Genomic DNA, 7,671 nt, shown 5'->3' on the forward strand with positions numbered 1-7,671 from the left:
TCGGCCGACGGCTTATGCCAAGCTGTCGCCGAGGCACTGTTGTAGGATTGCTCCTCAACTAAGGCAATTTGGATTGCCTCTTCCATCGTCGACGGCACCTTTCTAAAAGGGCTTGTCGCGATGGGCCATGCCGTAGTCCGCTCATAAACGTGGGCAGCTTAATGTGCTCCGGAATCGGACCTACGGTTATGGACGCCGACAGCGAGCGCATCTCTTGCACATATTCTTGCAGAAATCGCTTAGCCTGTCGCATTCCAAAGAAGCGCGCATGAAGCAACATTTCGTTGTTCGGCGGATGGTACATGGCGCGAATGTTAGTCTTAAAGATCGTCCATGTAGGGAATGCCTTAACGTCCGCAATAAGCGCCGAGTTAGCCCACTCCGAGGCCTTACCACGCAGGTGCGACATGGCGTACGAGACCATCCGGCTGTCGTCGTCGATGAGCTGCGCAACACCGCATTGCTCCATCGAATTGGCCGGGTCTATCCGAATGAGCCTCGGCTGATGCGTCCGGGCAGAGAGCATCTCAGCAGTCCTGTTGAGAGCCTTCGTCCGAGCATGCTGATGCCTCCGCTCATCCTGATTCTGAGTGACGGACTCCGCCGCAGCATGGCTCTGTGCCTCGCACGCGGCTCTCCGCTGTCCGAGCCTCAAACTGCTCCAACTGAGCAACATGTTGCTCAGAAGAACTACCCACGTGCCTGGCCAGGGCCTGTTCTACCAAAACCCTGCGCCATAAGCCCTGTCATCTCCCGATGATGTTCAGAAAGGTGGATGAAATGAGCCTAATTAATGTTTCGGCTCATCCTCACGTATGCACACAGAGATGCGGGTCGTAGGAAGACTTTCAAGTGCTACCAAGTGTAGGCGGGCACGTCTTAATGCGGCCATGCTCTACTTAGACACACACCCTAGCACAGCAGGAAGCGGTTAAACCAGCTTCTCTTGCGTGCAGTGAGGAAGTTGTGGTGGGCGCGTTAGCGACCTCACCCAACGCACTAAGTACTCTGGTTAAGTGTCGTCACGGGAGCGGTAATCCGTCTCCTCGTGCGCACTACCAAGAAGGGAGTAGTTTTCAGACTGATTTATATTAAATCGCATAAAATGTAAATACCTATTTCTACCAATCAAAATGTCATCTCTGTAGATAACACTTATACGTATTATGAACGTATCTTTCTAGATACCTCGCGTAACGGATGACGCTAGGCGTCATCTCTTCTGATGTGAATGCACCTATGTGCATCACATCCACAAGGGTTGGTCACAAATGTGCACCACACCCGAGTGGTGGGTCTAACTATTTAATTTAATAATTGACCATCCCCTTAAGTACACCAAGTGTTTTTCACTCAATCAGTCTAGCGACCCAGGTTCACATACACGGCGCCAAAGATGCCACCGAAAAGGGGCAATGTCGTGGGTCGTTTGTGTCCGAGCGAAGGCTCGTCAGCGTTATGAAAGCCTGAAGACTTGCTTGGACCTTCTGGAGAAGATAATGCTGAGGTTCCGCGTTTCTCCGTGATCTCCCTCGCTCTCCAGGTCCTTTTTGTGGTGGGAGGATTCGATCGATTGACAGTTATTCATCTTCACCCGAACGACGCTCGAGTCACAGTCGGGGATATGTGACCTCATTTGGGTCTACATACCAATCCGGACGACCAACGTAAAATACGGGTGCGTCTTCATATACGGGGGAAGGGTGAGCCTATAATTTAGGTATCCAACCTCATCTACCACCGTAAAGGGCCCAATGAAACGCGACAACAACGTCATTGTACCTCCAATAAGTACAGAAATTTCATTTTTAGGTAGAGTAGCAGTACTTAATAGTACTCTTTCACCCAATAAAGCCTTCATTATTTTTGCGACCATTTCGGTCCGCATATTCTTTTTGCTTGTCCTGGGCGCTTGCCATTGCGTCATGGACTTTTCGTGTTATGGCTAATTGCTCAACCACAAAGCGTTGAGCGTCGCTCACGCTTTTAGCATCAAACTCGTTTATGATACCGTTAAGAGGTCGGTCATAAGGCGTAATCTTTTTGACCACTGCTAAACTGGCAGGGTCACTAGGGCAAATTTCTGTCTTACGGTGGTAGAAGAGGTTGGAGACCTAAATTATAGGCTCACCCTTCCCCCGTATATGGGATGCACCCCCAATTATGTGGGTCGTCTGAATCGGTATGTAGACCCAAATGAGGTCACATATCCCCATTCGGCTAAGGAGACCGATGGTGACACCGTGAGTCGAGCGTCGTTCGGGTGAGGGGGCGGTGAAGGCGAAAAGCTATCGGACCGTACGTAAAATAACGTAGGGCACCACTCGCAACTGAAGCAGTGCGAAGTGGACTTATACTGAAGCAGTACAAGTCGTAGTGCCCCGTTACAGTCTGGGTTAATAAAATTTCGCACTTTGGCCATACTATTCCTTCTCGTGTCGAAGGAATGCACAGTATGCTGAAAAATATCTATGAAAGACCAATGGCGACTTACTGACTGTCCGAAATAAGATAGAAGTTACCTGCACAGCACAAATCAGAAAATTAAGAACAGTTAATGCAACACAATCGGTCTGAGGGGATACCATCATTAGGGGGAGGTTGAGCTATGCATTGAAAGGTTCTCTTTCGAAATACCGATAAGCTCTCATAGCAACAACAGGAATTCCAAACGTTTGTCGGGTGATGCTCCGGCAATTTCTGCTGCTGCTATTGCTGGTGTTGCTGATGATGTAGCCGCTATAATCAAAAACAGCAGAAATAGCAGCAACGGAAATTGCCGGGATATCACCCGAAAAATGTTGGGAAATTCCATGTCAGCTCCGCTTCATTAAACTCATTCAGAATAATACGCCACTAAAGGATATTTCTGACCGACAATTGTGGCTTTAGCAAGATCATGTGGCACCAACACCGCAGCAAGCTGTAGTAGATCTTAACCTCCATTGCCATTTATTCTTTTGCGAAATTGCCCTGAAGGTTCCCCATTGACAGCAATTTGAAAGTAATGCCACACGGGAGCTATTGAACATTTATGTAATAATCGAGATTACATCCATTTTGTAGGCGGGCACGTCGTAATGCGGCCACGCTTTACTTAGACACACACCCTAGCACAGCGAGGAGCGGTTTAACCTGCCTGCTTCTCTTGCGTGCAGTGAGGTAGTTGTGGTGGGCGCGATGTCGCCAAGCGTTATCCATGATGACGGCTAGCGTCATCCGTTACGCGAGGTATCTAGAAAGATACGCTCGCAATACTTATTAAGTGTTATCTATAGAGATGACATTTGATTGGTAAAAATAGGTATTCATATATAATACAATTAAATATATAGCAGTCTGAAAATTACTTCCTACTTGGTAAGTGCGCACGAGGAGCCGAATTACCGCTCCTGTGACAACACTTAACCAGAGTACTTAGTGTGTTCGGTGAGGTCGCTAATCCCTCCTAATGTGAATGCACCCATGTGCATCGCATACACAAGGGTTGGTCACAAATGTGCACCGCACCCGAATGCTGGGTCTAATTACTATAATTTAGTAATCGACCATCCCCTAAAGTACACCAAGTGTACTTAACGTGGACTGTGTAAAATTAGGGCAACTTAAGCCCGTTACACCATCCCCCCCTTTAAGGACGAATTTACGTATTTAAAAATTCGTTAAAGAGAGAGGAACTGCGAGCAGCTTTACGCGCCGCTAGTCCACTCAATCACTCTAGCGCACGTGTTTCCATACACGGTGCCAAAGATGCCACCTAAAAAGGGGCCACGTTGGTGGGTCGTCTGCGTAGACGCCCACTCAACCTCACACTAAGTGCACGCGCCCCGTTATTCGCCGGCCGCGTTCAAATGCCTCAGTCGAAACGCCGACAGCTACTGCTGCTGTCGCGTTAACGGGGCTAAAGGATCCATCCCACTCTAACAGTGAGGATGCTGATCCGTCGCTTATTGTCGACTACAATGAGTCGACACCGTTGCCGTCACCTCATAGTAGTGATGCGGACAACGAGCTCATGAGAAAGGATGATGGCGCATTATTGCCTATCCAAACCTCTCTCATGGCTCACAACATGGAGACAGCATCATTTACGAATGCTGTCGTCTCGTCGTCTGCGCTGGATAGCGCAGCGACAGGTAATGAGAGCGCGGCCCATAAAGGCATAGCCGCTTTTCCGTTAGGTATAACCACAACGCCTTGTGCTCAGACCATAAATCCATGGTTCTGACATAGAAGATTCGGAGTCTAAAGCTTCGCCGACGACACGTGAACGTGCTCAGTCGGTGTCACAAGCCAGTCGTTTAGAACGTGGCAATGTGACGGGTGGCATACCAAAGATGCCCCTCCATCTAAATGGCCTCGCTTAAACGGGCCAAGAGCGTCGCTCCTAGAGCGCACTCTTGGAGACGCACATAATTATTATGGCGTCTTTCAATCATGGAGGGCTCAGGGAAAACCGCTTGGGCAAATTTCCCAATCTCGATCGTGTTGCGTTCGAATGAAACGCCCGACCAATACGAGGCGAAATTTCTGCGCCGCAATCATCCGCATTCCGATGCGATGAAACAGCGGTCGCAGCAATTTAATTTCGCCCGCTTGTGTGTGAAAGAAATCATGGGCGGTACTGTACCCCCTGTTTCTTCTCGCAACACTACTTCTGCTAGTCCATTTGAGACTAGCGAAGTGGCCTCAGCTGGTGCTCCATTTCATAAGCAACCACCAAGCCGGGCACATCAGTACGTAGGGTATCGATCGGTTCCCAAGAATCAAAACTCCTCGGGTAACCTTTCCATTGGACGAGGATCTGATACCCTTGCCTCACGGAGCGGTGGGCAAGCAACCTTCTAACAAGGAAGCGTTGGTTCCCACCCGCTTCCATTAGTGGAGGCGGGTCCCGATAGGAGTGGCGATCTCGCCCAACTACTCGCCGCTGCCTTACCTTCGTCCGTTCAGTCACAGGCGTTAAGTGCTGCTGAACGACGCGTTGCAGGTCTCGAGGGTCAATTCTCACGACTGACCTCGGATCTCGTTGATGTCCGAGCAAAGGCTCGTCAGGGTTATGGACGCCTGAAGACTCGCTTGGACCTCTTTGAACGGATAATGCTAAGGGATCCGCGTTACTCGCGTGATGTCTCTCGCTCTCCAAGTCCTGTTCGTTGTGGGAGGCATCGGTCCGATAGCTTTTCGCCTTCACCGCCCCCCTCACCCGAACGACGCTCGACTCACGGTGTCACCATCGGTCTCCTTAGCCGAATGGGGATATGTGACCTCATTTGGGTCTACATATCAATCCGGACGACCCACGTAAAATACGGGTGCGTCTTCATATACGGGGGAAGGGTCAGCCTATAATTTAGGTCTCCAACCTCTTCTACCACCGTAAGATAGAAATTTGCCCTAGTGACCCTGCCAGTTTAGCAGTGGTCAATAAGATTACGCCTTATGACCGACCTCTTGGCGGTATCATAAACGAGTTTGATGCTAAAAGCGTGAGCGAGGCTCAGCGCTCTGTGGTTGAGCAATTAGCCATAACACGAAAAGTCCATGACGCAATGGCAAGCGCCCAGGACAAGCAAAAAGAATATGCGGACCGAAATGGTCGCAAAAATAATGAAGGCTTCATTGGGTGAAAGAGTACTATTAAGTACTGCTACTCTACCCACAAAAATGAAATTTCTGTACTAATTGGAGGTACAATGAAGTTGTTGTCGCGTTTCATTGGGCCCTTTACGGTGGTAGAAGAGGTTGGATACCTAAATTATAGGCTCACCCTTCCCCCGTATATGAAGACGCACCCGTATTTTACGTGGGTCGTCCGGATTGATATGTAGACCCAAATGAGGTCACATATTCCCATCCGACTAAGGAGACCGATGGTGACGCCGACTGTGACTCGAGCGTCGTTCGGGTGAAGATGAATAACTGTCAACCGATCGAATCCTTCCACCACAAAAAGGACTGGGAGAGCGAGGGAGATCACGGAGAAACGCAGACCCTCAGCATTATCTTCTCCAGAAGGTCCAAGCGAGTCTTCAGGCTTTCGTAACGCTGACGAGCCTTCGCTCGGACACAAACGACCCACGACATTGCTTCTTTTATGTGGCATCTTTGGCGCCGTGTATGTGAACCCGGGTCGCTAGAGTGATAGAGTGAAAAACACTTGGTGTACTTAAGGGGATGGTCAATTAATAAATAATAGTAATTAGACCCAACACTCGGGTGTGGTGCACATTTGTGATCAACCCTTGTGGATGTGATGCACATGGGTGCATTCACATTAGGAGGGATGACGCCTAGCGTCATCCGTTACGCGAGGTATCTAGAAAGATACGTTCATAATACATATAAGTGTTATCTACAGAGATGACATTTTGATTCGTAGAAATAGGTATTAACATTTAATGCGATTTAATATAAATCAGTCTGAAAACTACTCCCTACTTGGTAAGTGCGCACGAGGAGCCGGATTACCGCTCCCGTAACGACCCTTTACCAGAGTACTTAGTGCAGTGGGTGAGGTCGCTAACGCGCCCACCTCAACTACCTCACTGCACGCAAGAAAAGCTGGTTTAACCGCTTCCTGCTGTGCTAGGGTGTGTGTCTAAGTAGAGCATGGCCGCATTAAGACGTGCCCGCCTACACTTGGTAGCACTTGAAAGTCTTCCTACGACCCGCATCTCTGTGTGTATACGTGATGATGAGTCGAAACATTAATTAGGTTCATTCCATCCACCTTTCTGAACATCATCGGGAGATGGCAGGGCTCATGGCGCAGGGTTTTAGTAGAACAGGCCCTGGCCCCAGGCTCCTGGGTAGTCCTCCTGAGCAACATGTTGCTCAGTTGGAGCAGTTTGAGGCATTCGTGCTCGGACAGCGGAGAGCCGCGTGCGAGGCACAGAGCCATGCTGCGGCGGAGTCCGTCACTCAAACTTAGGATGAGCTGAGGCATGAGCAGGCTCGGAGCGAGGCTCTCAACAGGACTGTTGAGATGCTCTCTGCCCGGCCGCATCAGCCGAGGCCCATTCGGATGGACCCGCCCAAGTTCGATGGAACTGCGGCGCACACGATTGTCCACTGGCTTTTAGCCGTGGAGCAATGTGGTGTCGCCCAGCTCATCGAGGACGACAGCCGGATGGTGTCGTACGCTATGTCGCATCTGCGCGGTAAGGCCTCAGAGTGGGCTTACTCGGCGCTTATGGCGGACAGAAAAGCGTTCCCCTCATGGGCGATCTTTAAGGATAAGATTCGCGCCATGTACCAGCCGCCGAACAACGAAGTGTTGCTTCAGGCGCGCTTCTTTGGGGCGCGACAGGCGAAGCGATCTCTGCAAGAGTATGTGCAAGAGATGCGCTCGCTGTCCGCATCCATAACCGTAGGTCCGATTCCGGAGCACATTAAGGTGCCCACGTTTATGAACGGACTACGGCATGGCCCATCGCGACAGGCCCTTTTCAGAAAGGTGCCGTCGACGATGGAAGAGGCAATCCAAATTGCCTTAGTTGAGGAGCAATCCTACAACAGTGCCTCGGCGACAGCTTGGTATAAGCCGTCGGCCGAGAGGACAGATGCCACTCCTATGGAGTTGGGCAATGCAGACGTGGTCTGTTTTAAATGCGGCAAGCGCGGCCATATGATGGCTCGCTGCTATGCCAGGGTCCCTGCTGGGGCAAA

This window comes from Bremia lactucae, linkage group LG16 (genome assembly GCF_004359215.1).
Source record: "Bremia lactucae strain SF5 linkage group LG16, whole genome shotgun sequence".
NCBI lineage: Eukaryota > Oomycota > Peronosporomycetes > Peronosporales > Peronosporaceae > Bremia > Bremia lactucae.